Below are 13,812 nucleotides of genomic sequence, written 5' to 3'. Positions count from 1 at the left end.
CAAAGGTTCACTTAAAGGAGAAAAAAGAGGCACTTGAAGATACACTTATTACATGAGGGAACCAAATTAATTTCCTTGATGAACCTTTTGATAAAAAAGAATTTCAAATTTAAATAAGAAAGTGTTGAAGAGAACCAGATAAAGTAGAGAAACTATCTAATTCACAAATCTACATTATACATGTACATAAAAATAAAGGCACGTACCCTTAAAAACACATGCATATATATATATATATATATATATATATATATATATATATATATATATATATATATATATATATATATATATATATATATATATATATATATTATACCTATATTTGAGAATAAATTATATAGATAGTCCTAGTGAGAACATGGAAAAATTAGGAATGTTGGTTCCCACTTACAATAAAAGTAAACTACAAAAACAAGAAATTAATTAGTAAGAAAACTGAACAATGAAAAAAACATCATAAAAGAACTAAAAGAACAACTAGAAAAGTTGAAATTGATCAAAAGATCAAATAGAACTAAATGGAAGAGATATCTAAGCATGATCTAGATTCAAACCTATTCCTCACCAATGCTTAGTTGAAGGCTAAAGTCCATTTTAAGAACGGAAGTTCTAATCCATAGTTATAATTAGTTCATTTCAAAATGCAACAAAACAGGATTTCAAGTATAAAATCACAGATGGAAACATCAATTTTGATATAGGAAAAGATGAAAGGACCAAGAAGAGTAGAAATTGATTAAATAGCTTAAGAAATCAATGATGGAAGAGACATCTAAAGGCGATCTACATTACACACGCACCTGTGAGCGTGCGTGCACGCGCGCGCACAGAGAGAGAGAGGGTCATTCTTGACCATCTCGTTGATATTGCATGCAGAAATAAGGTGACACCAAGATCTCTAATCAAAAACTCATTTTAGAAGAAAGAACTACTAATCGAAAGGCAATAGGCTTCCAGATGAAATAGCATTGATGAAAACATAATTTTTCACATAAAAGCACCCTGGAAAAATGAAACATCTAACGAATACAAAAGCATAACAAGCTAAGTGGGAAGACTAAAACGAGAACTAAATGAGATGACCAGATGGCAAAAAGAGAAGCTGAATCCGATGAAAGAATAAAAGAGAAAGTGATGGAAGAGGTAAGTATTGGTGGTCGTTACAATCTATGGCTATCAGAGAATTCCTGGGGGCTGAATTAAGGGAAAGGCTTATGAGAATTGAGAGGTTGGGCTCTTTCCTTTATGGAAGAAATAAGAAAGTTTCAAGAGCGATGACAAGTGTGGGAAGAAGACAGTGGGGGTCTGGCTTCTCTTTTTCAAATGGAGAGGAGTGGGACATTGGGCGCTTCGGGGGTGAGTTTGTTAGATATGTGCTTTGTCTCAAGGTTGCCCTTCAAACTTTATGTTACAGGTTGTGCTGATGATTCATGTGGGTGGATAGCGGAATGTGACGATTGTCATGTTTGCTCGTGTCCAGTTGAAACAATTAAAGTACTTAAAATTAAGCTTATACTTCAAATCACGTTCAAGCCATATTCAGAAAATAAAAATTCAAAATTTCTAACATGAATTCAACACATAAATTACATGGCTAACTCAAACCCAACTCATATAACCTCTTTAAAAACAGATTCATTTATTAGCAATGAAGGAGACTCAAGTATCCAAAGTAATGTATTTTCTCAAAACTATTTTTGTTTTAAATTTAAAGGAAGCTCGAGATGCTTTACTTCAGAAAGCAACACCCGAAGAAAAGATGCAGAGTGGCTGCAAGGCGGCGGAGCACCGGCGGGACGCGGCAGCGAATCAGCATGTGGAGGAGCCAGTGGTGACTAGGGCGGATCAGGGGAGTGGGATTCGGCAACTACTGGGTGCGACGGAGAATCCCCTGTGGTCGGTGGTAGCCCGGGCCCCCTCGAGCAGGCCGCGGTAGACTACCTTCGAGAGCTCCCAAGTTGAACTCTGGCAGAACCAGAGCGTCTTCACCGAGGTTTTGGAGCTTCCCCCGGAGAGGATCGACAGAGCCCGAAGAGCTTGGTCGACGACAACCCTTCTTGCCTGAAGCCTCGGCCGCCCTATTCCGATCGAGAGGATTCTGAAGGAAATCCAATATAGGGTGAGGCTTGGCAATGAGGTCAAAGGCTTCCCTCTGGCAGCGGGGCATCTGGCCATTTGCTTCAAGGAGGAGAGGGACATGGTGCTCCAAAGTGGCCCATGGTTGGTAGCGGGACAGCTACTGGCCATGGAGAGGTGGCGCCCCGATTTCGTGCCCGGTGTCCAGGAAGTGATCAAGGTTGTGTCGTGGGTGTGATTGCCGGCACTCCCGCTCGAGTTCTAGGATAGGGAATCAATCCTCGACATTGCCGGAGTGGTAGTGGATGCAACAACAGATGGCAGGTGGCGGCTAGAGTTTGCGAGGGTTAAGATAGAGGTGGATGCCTTGAAACCCTTACGGCCTGGGATCTATCTCCAGAGCAAATCGGAGCCGATCTGACAGGCTTTTACCTACAAAAATCTGCCGGGGGTATGCTACAGATGTGGGTGTCTCGGCCATGGAAGGGAGCCCTGCACTGCTCGGTCCTCGGCACCAGGTGGAGGGGGAGACTCAAAGGCGGGAGGACAAGGCAATGGAGACATCACCGATCCCAGCCGATGTTGGCCCCAATCAACCTCTACGGCTGACATATGGACTGTGGCTGGTTACTAGCCAGATGCGCAAGCCAAAACAGGTCGGAGCGGAGTAGTGGAGGAAGACTATCGCCGAGTTGGGGATAGAAATAACTCGGGGTCCACTCGCCGACGTCCAAAACCCCGAGGATCCGACACCCAACCTAGAGCCGTCCGAGGTTCCGATAGAGTCCGATGAGTGGAAGAGAATGGCTAGGTGTGATTGGGAGAAAGCATCAGCGGTGGATGATCCTGAAGGCGACTCAGCCTTCCCTACCGAGGTGAGTGCTTTTGACCCATTGATTAACTTTGAGTTTGGCCGAGTCAACTCGGTGTGGAGCAACTTGGGCCATAAGGGAACCAAAGGTGCCGAGCAGTAGAAGCCCATTTGACCTTGGTCCACAAAGTGGCAGCAACCGAACTAGGGCCGTCCAAATGGGCACGAAGCCCATTGAAAGGCCAAGCTCTAAAGGGGCCTGCGGACCAGAACCGGGCGGACGGGCGGGGATCCGAATCTGGATCAAAACTAGGTTGTCAGGGAACTGAAACTAACCGAGCCATCCTTGGTGCTCGACTGCGAAGGTCATCCACATCCACTGAGCCAAACCTGAGGGCGCTCTCCATCTCACGGCCGATGATGGTGGAGGGGTTGTGTCAGAGGAGGGGTTGGCAACGCATAGGAGCAAGGACCCTTCATCACACACCGGCAAGGCAGAAGGTGCGGCGAGGACAGGGGCAGTCTCTGGGAAGAGCTCGGATCTGGCAGCATCAACTATCTCACATGGTGAAGCAGAGATTGGTGGCAGGGAGCACCAGGAGCAGCAAGAAGGGGAGGGATTAGTCTTGGTGGCTGGGGCTGGTGTCTTGGCAGAGGAAGGGGGAGAATAGGAGGCCTGGCAAGGATCCCCAGGCAGGCCTGGTTGATGGTGGGACAGTGTCAAGTGGTGTAGGGGATTAAGGGGTGATTGGTATCGGGGTTGAGGGGTCGAACTCTACTGAGGTTTCCCACATGCGTATTGTTGCTAAGCTAAAAAAGGCAATGCAGGGGTGGGACGGCTCACTACATTCATATGGTGCCAAGCTAGGGGTGTGCAGAAGCACCCCTTCGGATCCTTGATATGCATATTCTTGTTTGGAATTGCCGGAGAGCGCGGAAACCGTCCTTTAGCCCGGCCTCCCGGAGGTTAGTTCACATACATGATCCAACCATTTGTGTTATCCTTAAAACCACTCTCTGGTAGAAGCCTACAACAAGCTAGAAGAAGAATTCCCAACTCATGGGGATTCTATGCAATTGAATCTCGGGGATTGTCAGGGGAAATTATTGTCACGTGGCAGTCGAACATATGCAAAATTGATGTGTTTAATGAATGTACTCAGAATGTAGTGATGGTCATATCGGAGGAAGATGGGCAACCATGGGTTTTTTGTGCCACTTATGCTAATACAGATTTTTGTGAGAGAAGAATTCTGTGGGATGAGGTAAGGAGCCTGATTCATCATGGGTACCCAACATTAGTGGTTGGCGACTTTAACTGCATTGACAGCCCACTGGAGAGGGGGGGCAAGCCATTCACAAACAAAGTGGAGGTGAGGGAGTTTCAGAATTTTATTTTAGGAAGTGGATTGGTGGATCTGGGTTTCTCAGGACCGAGATATACATGGTGCAACAACAGGTTGGGCCGTGCCAAGGTATGGGAGCGGATTGACCGGGTGTTTGCCACAGCGGGGTGGATTCAGAGCTGGCCTAACTTCAGGGTTTTCCACTTGCCACGGATTGCGTCAGATCATTGTCCGGTGCTGGTAAGCACCTCTCCCGTAGCTCAGACTCTCGGTCCATTTAGATTTAAGAAATTTTGGCTTTCATATCCAAGATCATGGGAGGTGGTGAGGGAAGCCTGGCAGGTGCGAGGTAATGCTATAGAGAGGGTGTCACGTAGGCTTGAGATGATCAAGCGACGCCTGAGGAGATGGAACAGGGTGGAGGTGGGGAACATCTTCAGAAAGATTGAAGGGTTGAAGTAGTGATTGCAAGCATTTAGGACAAAGAAGAGCATAATGGTGGTTTATGTGAGGACGAGCAGAGGGACCTCCGGGCTCACCTGGCTATGCACCATTCATTACTTCAGCAGTAGAAGACCTTCTGGAGTCACAGGTTCAGTGGATTCTAGAGGGGGACCGCAATACCAGATTCTTCCACCAATCCACTATTATCCTCCTGTAGAGGAACAGAATTCACAGCATCAGGAAGAGCAGTAGCTAGATGATGGAGGGTCCAATCTCGGTTAGGAGGATCTTGCAGGAGTTCTTCAGGGCTAGGTGGACTAAGCACACCAGTGGTGGAGGGTCGCCTACCCAGCCTGCCCCAGCCAAGAGGGTTACTGAGAAGGAGAATGCTGAGCTTATTAGGCCGGTATCAGTAGCAGAGATTCAGGAGAACCTTTGGTCCTTGGCTGAGGACAAGGCCCTGTGGCCGGACGATTTTCTCCCTCTCTCTTTTCGAAGGTATTGGCATATTGTTAGGATGGATGTGATTGAGGCTATCCTACTGTGTTTCAGCTCAGCTACCATACCTAGTGAGTGAAAACGGACTTTCATAACCTTGATACTGAAAAAGCAGGATGCCACAGAGCCCATCCACTATCGACCCATTAGCCTCTGTACCACCCTCTACAAGATCATAGCCAAAATTCTAGTGAGGAGGGTTAGGGGGGTACTAGATAAGGTGGTGAGCCCTGTGGAGGGGGCATTCATTGGGGGCTGGTGTATATCCGACAATGTATTGATAGCCCAGTAGTTTATGAGTGATTTTAGGCAGTTTTCATGTAGGATGGGCATCAAGTTGGACATGGAGAGAGCATATGACATAATGGATTGGCACTTTGTGACACACTCCCTAGAGATTCTTGGGTTTCACCATTAGTGGATTGAATGGGTTATGAGTTGCATCTTAGCACCATCCTATGCCATTCCGGTGAATGGCATGTCGACCAGTTTCTTCGAATCCTCGGTGGGCCTGCGGCAGGGCTATCCGGTGTCTCCATTACTTTTCATCCTTTTCTAGGATGCTTTATCCCGAGCCCTCCGTAGCGCCGCTGAGACTCGTGAGCTGGAGCCTTACACACCAAGGTCCGGTACCTTCCAAATTTCTCATTTATTATTTGCTGATGACTACTTCTTGATAGCTCGTGTGACTAGGAGGTCGACACGGACACTCCGGGGGATAATTACAGAGTACTGCAATGCCTCCAAGCAGAGGGTAAATTTGGCCAAATCGACAATATCCTACAGTCCGAAGATTGAAATCCAGTTGAAAGGTACCAGTTCAAAGATCTTGGGAATTGAGGAGTGTGGTACCATGCGGTACCTGGGGATCCCCATCACCGGTCGACGATTGCGCGGGGCAGATTGTTCCGAGGTGGAGTTGACCTTCCGACAGCGATTGGAGGGGAAGCAGGCGAGTTCTTTCTCCATGACGGGCAAGGTCATTTTGGTTAGATCAGTGCTGAGCTCTATCCCCGTGTACATGCTTTCAAACACCATTGTCCCGATTATCTTTCTTAGGCAATTGGAGCAACTATTGTGGAGCATTCATCTACTTGCATGGGAGGTCCTATGTTAGCCGAAGAGCTCCGGGGGCTTGGGCATTCACTCTCTCCTTACTAGGCGAGAGGCCTTGGCATTGAGGCATATGGCTAGATTCTGTTGGAGGCGGATGGGTTATGGAGTAGACTAATGAGAGCAAAGTACGGGATGGGAGACTCATTTCCACCAGGGCGTTAGTGCTCTTATATTTGGTGGGATATGTGTGTACAAGCCCCACAGATACTCCCCTGCATCTACTGAGCGGTGGGGGATGGCTGCAGTATTAATGTTGTTGAGGATAAATGGATGGCTGAGCTGCCGCTATCCAGATGGCCCACGATGTTTGACCCTATTGCGACGGCTGGGAGCAGAGTGTGCGATCTTTTTGCTCAGGATGAGAGCAGATGGGATGCTGCTCAAGTCCACCTCCTCTTCGGCGACGACCTTGCATAGAGGATTTTGGCCACACCTCTACCTCTCGAGGGGATGGCAGATAGGAGGGTATGGAGTTGGACTAGGAGGGTTAGGGTCGCAGTCAGTGATCTCCAGATGATAGTGGACCCAGGGTCTGTTTGTCGGATGGCAGGGCGTTGGATTTGGCAGCTACGTGTCCATCCACGTGTGGCTATGTTTTTGTGGAGGGTGGCATGGGGCATCCTACCTACCAAAGGGATCTTAGTTAGGAGGGCAGTCCGGATACCAGCAGATTGTGAGGGAAGCTTGGGGGAGGAGGAGACCATCAGCCACGCCCTGTTTACATGTCCGTGGGCACTTCAGGTTTGGAGCCTTGCCCTGGCTCATCAGTAGTTCTTTACATCTACGGAGATATTTTTGAGTCAGTTGAGGGACTCAGCTCGAAGACCAGGGATGGCAGAGGGGAGCTGTTTGGCATATGTGACATACCATATTTAGCTAGATAGGAATATGCGGATCTTCGAGGGTAGAGGATTCTACCCACGATCAGTGGTCGATAGAGCTTTTGCACAGGCAACCGAGCTGGTGAGCGTTGCTGCAGAGATATCACCTAGAGATGATAGGGACATCTGGGGTTCTTCTTTGGCTCTTGCAGCATCCAGGTATGTGATGGTATCGATGGTATTCTGGGAGCCCCCACCCTCTGATTTCTTTAAGATAAACTTCGATGGCAGTGTATCAGAAGGCAGCAGTAGATGTGGCGTGTGTTTTGTGATCAGAGACTAGGACTCCAGAATGATTGCAGCTGAGGGCCGGCGTACATTTGATGGTTCCATTCTCATGTCAGAGTTGCGTGCGACATGGAAGGGCCTCGTCTATGCTAGAGTGCACTTGGGTGCTAGGCGGGCGTTCCTGGAGGGCGACTCGGCTACAGTGATCGGTTGGATCCGGAGCCGGCAGACCAGGTCTAAGCGGCACCCACTACTCCGAGATATTTGGCGGCTCGTGGAGGAGTTAGAGTTATTTCGGGCTTCGCATGTGTTTTAGGAGGCAAATAGTTCAGCGGACTGGGCCGCCTCTTTTGTAGCCCACTACTTTGGGGGTGTCTTTTGGAGTAGTTCCGATTGTGTGCCGCTGGCATTAGATCGTGTTTTGTACTATGACTGTTCTGGGCCATCTCACGGCTGATTGTACTAAGAGGCTGACTTACCAAAAAAAAAATCTATTTTTTTCCTCAAAAATTATCCCAACTAATATCAAAAGTCCATAAACAGGTAAAGAGATGATCACCCCCCCCTCACAGGGAGAGAGAGGAAGAGAGAGAGATGGAGATCAGTATCATTAGTATTGAAGTAGTTACTAGGTTTGAATCCTGAACTCGCCCAATTTTGGCTTGACTTGTTTTCATTCTAGCTCAAAAGGAAAAAAAGAAAAAGAAAAGTGGTTCTTGTTTGGAAGGTCATCCATCATAGGTTAGGAATTTATGCATGACAAGAAGATGATGAGTATTGATCCACGAAAAGAGATACGAGAAATGCAAAAGAAATCAACTACTGATTATGGGCAAACCTATGGAAATATATTGGTTTCTTACTCTCGGAACAAAAGAAAAAAAAGGGTTTTCTTACTCATGCAAAGGATGGGTTTTCAATTCTAAGGGAACTAGCAAGTTCAAACGATACTTTGAAGCTCAAATCTCTGTCCGGCTAAGCAAGATTCTAACCCTTTGGTAAAGAAAAAGTTTACAAATTAGTCATCTTAATCTCCATAACATAATATCTACTTAAAAGAAGCAACATGAGCTTTGAAGATATTCTAACAAGAATATATAAGGAAAGGATATAAGGAAAAATACATTATGAAATCAAAATATAAAAAATATAGTTTTAATACCTTAACCAACCCTTCACGAGCATAATGGACAGACTATCTCCTCCCTCCAAGACCAAGTAATTTGGAAAACAAACTCTCTTTTTTATCAAATCTGTCAAAGCACAAAAATTGATCAGGTAGAATGTCAAAATCTGTGTTTGATCTTATATAATGATAATTTTTCTTTAAAAAACAGATCTATTTTTTTTAAATGGAGAAATTACTGTCTATCATTCTAAAACTTCAAATCTCTAGACCTCTCTCATTCCTCAGTTTACAGAAGTTTTCATGAATAATTAGATGATGACCCACTTCTTTCTCCACCTTTGCCCAGTCATAAGAAATTCATCCAAATTTTTCATCTTTCATGATCAAATTCATTGCATCAAAATGCAACTAGGATACATGTAACAACCCAGGACCTCACCCAAAATGGCTAGCCAGAAGGTATTATTTGGGTTCCTTGATCCTGTATAAGTACCCAAGATCTACCCAGCGAATAACCGATGTGGGACTAAACACACGCCCGCACGGGTCCTCACATACTCCTCCCGTTCAAGCCCTGACGTCCTCGTCAGACTAAGGGTTCAAATCCATTCGAATCTAATAACAAACACCACAATCAGCTTGTGGTCAGCTCCAATAGATCCGTGCTGCAATGTCCCCTAGTCTACATAGGTTATGGGCCGGATCCGCTCTGATACCATTTGTAACAACCCAGGACCTCACCCAAAATGGCTAGCTAGAAGGTATTATTTGGGTTCCTTGATCCTGTATAAGTACCCAAGATCTACCCAGCGAATAACCGATGTGGGACTAAACACACGCTCGCACGGGTCCTCACAATACATTTGAAGATTCACTAGGAAAAAGGAAAAAAGAAGAAGATATACTTGTACGATTCAGTCAAAAAAATAGAAATAAGAAATACCCTTGAAGAAACACTTATTTATTATCAAGAATCCAAAACAATTTTTCTAATGTACCAGTTAAAATCATAGGTGGCAATCGGATTGGTTCGGACAAGATACAGGTTGGGTCTGACAAGATACAAGTTAGATACAGGATAGATCAAAATTCTGTCAATCCGAACCTAACCTATTTATTAAACAAGTCAAAAATTCAGATCCGAACCTGAACATTTTATTAAATAGGTAATCTAACCCAAAGTACAACAAGTTGAAATAAGTTAAATAGGTTAAACGGTTAAGCATTGCCACCTTTAGTTAAAATAAAAGAAATATCATTTGAAAAAGAAAGGATTGAAGAGAACCATATTAAGGAATTGGAAATGAGATCACAAAAGAAGTATAGGTATGCATGCGCATACGCACGCAACACACACACATATATGCATGTATATATGTATGTATTATGTATGCATTTATGTTTCTATGACTTTATATATGTACGCAGATACAAACATGTATACATGTATTTATACTTGCATGTATGTGTATATATGTGTGTGTGTATACACATATGCACACACATACATATATGCATGCATGCATACATCCATATATTCATGCATGCATGCATGCATACATACATACATACATACATACATATATATATATGTATGTATGTATGTATGTATGTATGTATGAGTGTATGTATGTGTATATATGTATGTATGTATGTATGTATATGTATATGTGTTGATGTGCCAAAGTAGTCTATTTTTAGAAAGATCAAGTTTATAAATTTTTAACTAGGACTAACTCTAAATATTGTAAAATCTTGATATGAAGAGGTAGAGGACAATTTTGAAACAAGTATTTTTTGCCTATATTTAAGAATGACTATATATAGGAATAGTAAAAACTTGGAGAAATTAAGCATATCCATTATCATAAAAAAAAAAATCAAATAATGTCAGTAAAGAAAACAATAAAAATAATTCTTCTCAAAATGTAATCAAAAAATTAATAAAAAAGAGGATGCCGACTAGTTGAGTTGGTAAAGTCTTTGGATGCTGGATAGCACCATTCTAGATTCGATCTCATCCTATTGGTTGCTTCTTGTTTTAGTCCCTCGAAGAAACTCATTCTACAAAATCAGAAGAAAGCACAAAGCATGGATATTCTTGACTTGAACATGAAATAATAATAGAAGGAGCCAAAATTCATCAAACAAACAAAGAGAACTGCAAAGAGATTCTTCTACATTCTGTGCCCTAGGTTCGATCTTGTCTCCTCTCTGATTTTGTTGGCTGTTTCTTGTCTCAATCCCCAGAAAAAGAAAAAAAAAACTCATTAAAAAACGACAGAAAGCATTAATCTATGAATTTACTTGATTAGAGCACCAAATAACAACAAGATTAGCTGAAATTCACAAAAGTAAAAAAGAAAACTGCAATGAAATTGATTCTACACGCGTTTTGGGTGCAAAAAATCACTCCTTATCATCTCACAGTTCTTGCAGGCTAAAGGAGAACACCAAAATTCATAATAAAGATCCATGTTAAAGAAATGAATTCTATTTAATTCATCTGAAAAGACAAAAAAGCCAGCTTTCAAATACAATATCATTGATAGATACAACATCTTTCACTCAAAAGATGGGTTAAAAATGAAACAGCTCATTGACATCCATTAGAAAAATGAAAGAACCAAAAAGAGCAGAAATGAATGAAAAATCCGAGAAATCAACAATGGAAGAGGCAGTTAAAGGCAATCTGCATTTAATTAAAAAAAAATAAAAGAGGTAATTATTGACTATCTCAAAAAAAAGGGAACACAAGATTTTTAATCAAAATCTCACTTTAAAAGAAGGGACTTCCAATCAATCCACCAAAAATCACACATAAACCACCTTCTAGATGCATAACCATAAATTAAAAATTCTGAAAATGAGCAATGGAAGAGGCATATAGATGTGATCTGTATTTAATTGAAAAAATAAAAATGGGTCATAATTATGGACCGTCTCAGAGCCCCTGCATGCAGAAGTAAGGGAACATAAGATTTTTAATCAAATCTCACCTTAGAAGAAGGGGCTTCCAATCAATCCACCAAAAATCACAAATAAACCGGCTTCTAGATGCATTACCCTCAATTAAAACATCATCTTTCTACGAAAAAGAAACGTTTACAGACAATCTACGCACAAAGCGTCATGAAAACCAAACTGTTTTCTTGATCCAAGAAACAAATAGAATCAAACAACAATGAAAATAGCTCAAACATATGAAAGAATCGAAGAAAACTGTGATGGAAGAGAAAGATGTAGGCGCTGATTACCGTCTATGGATGAGGATTGGAGATCAGCTCATGAGGGCTGAAATTGGGGCAGGTGAAAGGCTTGTGAAATTTGAGAGATTGATTTCTTGTAGAAAGAAACAGAAAAAGTTATCAGAAGAATGCGACGAGTGTGAGAAAAGGACACAGCGAGAGAGCTGGCTTCGCTTCTTCAAATGGAGAGGGAGACGTTTGGCGCTCGGCTGGTGAGGTTGGTACACGTAATGCTCCGGCTCAAGGCCTCATGTATTCGAGTCCAGATCTTCTCAATTTCCGGGATCGAGCTTGATGGTCGGCCTCTGATGCATTGGAGCCCATGCTGCACATGGTACAACGACACTGTATTAGATGGTGCCCGATCCATCTGCACCGTCCTGCAACACACGGATGGCTGTGATCGCGAACCTGAGAGGATCCAAACTCCCATACATGACTGCGAAACTTCGCATTACAGGTTCTGTTGGTGATTCCTGTGGGTGGCACTGGGTTTCATTGAGAATGGTTGGCTCCTGCCCGTTATAAATATTTAATTTACAAATGATAAAACAAGTAATGAGCCAGAATTTCCAAACATGAATTGAATTATTAAAGAGAATATTAAATGAAATTAACTTTCAAATTTAATTTGAGTCTTGCATGCATATCTTTAACATTTATTACCATACAAATGACAATACAGTCTCTCTTGGTTAATAAATGATTCAATATTTTAAAAATAGAAGGTTAAACAAATCTTTCCCTTTTCAGTAAGTAGGTGCCAAGTAGTTCGATTGGTAAAATCAGCTAGTGACTGGAGTTGAAGTTTGGATGAATGACATTAAAATTTATCACCTAAATAAATTGATTGGGTATCAGAAGCCTCTTATATTCTTCTTCTTTTTTTTTTTTAAGAACAAAGAAATATAACTCATCTAGGTATTAGGTTATGTTTGGTTGACATCACTAAGTGCTAATCTATAAAACTAGTACAATTAGATGCGATGCTACCATGATTGAATTGTATTGTGTCAATTGGTTATTTAGCAAGCATGGTGAGAGGTCATATCTAATAGAAACATAGATTAATGCAGCATTTCTTCAAATAGGTCAGGGTCAGATTATAATTTAGTGTCTATACCTCATTTCGTAAGGTGTCTGTATTGGATCTCAGCCAAGAAAATCAAGCATTGCCGATGCTTTTTATTATCTATTGTGAGACCCAATAGTTCCACATTGAAAAGACTCGTTTCAGAGCCTGGGCATATGAGGCGGGTGTCTCCTAATCCTGCAGACGCGTTTTGGGTGGAAAACAAAATCGAGGAAGGGTGAAGGACGCTTGCGTGAAGCTTCGAAACCGAACAATATCTGGCAGGGAAGCTCCGTATTTTCCCCCCTCATGTGGCCCTCACGTGGGCACTGGGTGCCTAGCTCACGTGCCCCACATAGGCGGGGGCGTGACATTTGGTATCAGAGTCGAGGACGGCTCTTGTCCGATGGTGGAAAGGGTGTGAGACCCAATAGTCCCACATCGGAAACACTCGTTCCAGAGCCTGGGCATACGAGGCGGGTATCTCCTAATCCTGCAGACGCATTTTGGATGAAAAATAAAATCGAGGAGGGGTGAAGGACGCTTGTGTGAAGCCCTGGAACCAGACAATATCTGGCAGGAGAGCCCCGTATTCCCCCCTCATGTGGCCCTCACGTGGGCACTGGGTGCCTCACGTGCCCCACGTAGGCGGGGGCGTGACATTGGAATTGGGAGGGATTGCAGGTTTGTTTGGAGATGGGGGATGGCGGATCCGAGGTCTTCTTCCTCGTGATCCCGTCCTCTCCTCCTCTTCCCCTCGTCGGTTGGCCACCGGCGGCGACGACGGCGATCGTGGGCCACCGTGGCTGCCGTCGGGTGGGGGGGAGTCGAGCCACCATCATGGTGGCCTTCTGTCGATGATGCTGGAGGGGAGGGGAGGTCTATCAGTTCTTGGAGAAGAAGAGGAAAGATCTCTTCTTCCCTCCCTCTCTTGGCCGGCCACCATCGCCGGCGACTGCA

At 43.7% G+C, this 13,812-nt stretch overlaps 1 protein-coding gene across 1 annotated transcript in view; it reads right to left on the bottom strand.

Annotated features, from left to right (window-relative positions):
• LOC120112234 (uncharacterized) overlaps positions 1-11,907 on the bottom strand; it is a 56,266-nt gene extending 44,359 nt beyond the window's left edge. Inside the window, exons 1-2 of the mRNA XM_089929340.1 lie at positions 11,790-11,907; positions 8,566-8,656 (exon numbers count right to left, since the gene is read on the bottom strand). The gene's annotated coding sequence lies outside the window, so the exon portion shown is untranslated. The remainder of the gene's footprint in view (positions 1-8,565; positions 8,657-11,789) is intronic.
• Positions 11,908-13,812: the final 1,905 nt, after the last annotated feature.

Source organism: Phoenix dactylifera, chromosome 2 (genome assembly GCF_051530095.1).
Source record: "Phoenix dactylifera cultivar Ajwa chromosome 2, Ajwa_hap1_PhDact_Kaust_v1.1, whole genome shotgun sequence".
Taxonomy (NCBI): domain Eukaryota; kingdom Viridiplantae; phylum Streptophyta; class Magnoliopsida; order Arecales; family Arecaceae; genus Phoenix; species Phoenix dactylifera.
This window is presented reverse-complemented; position numbering and strand designations above follow the sequence as displayed.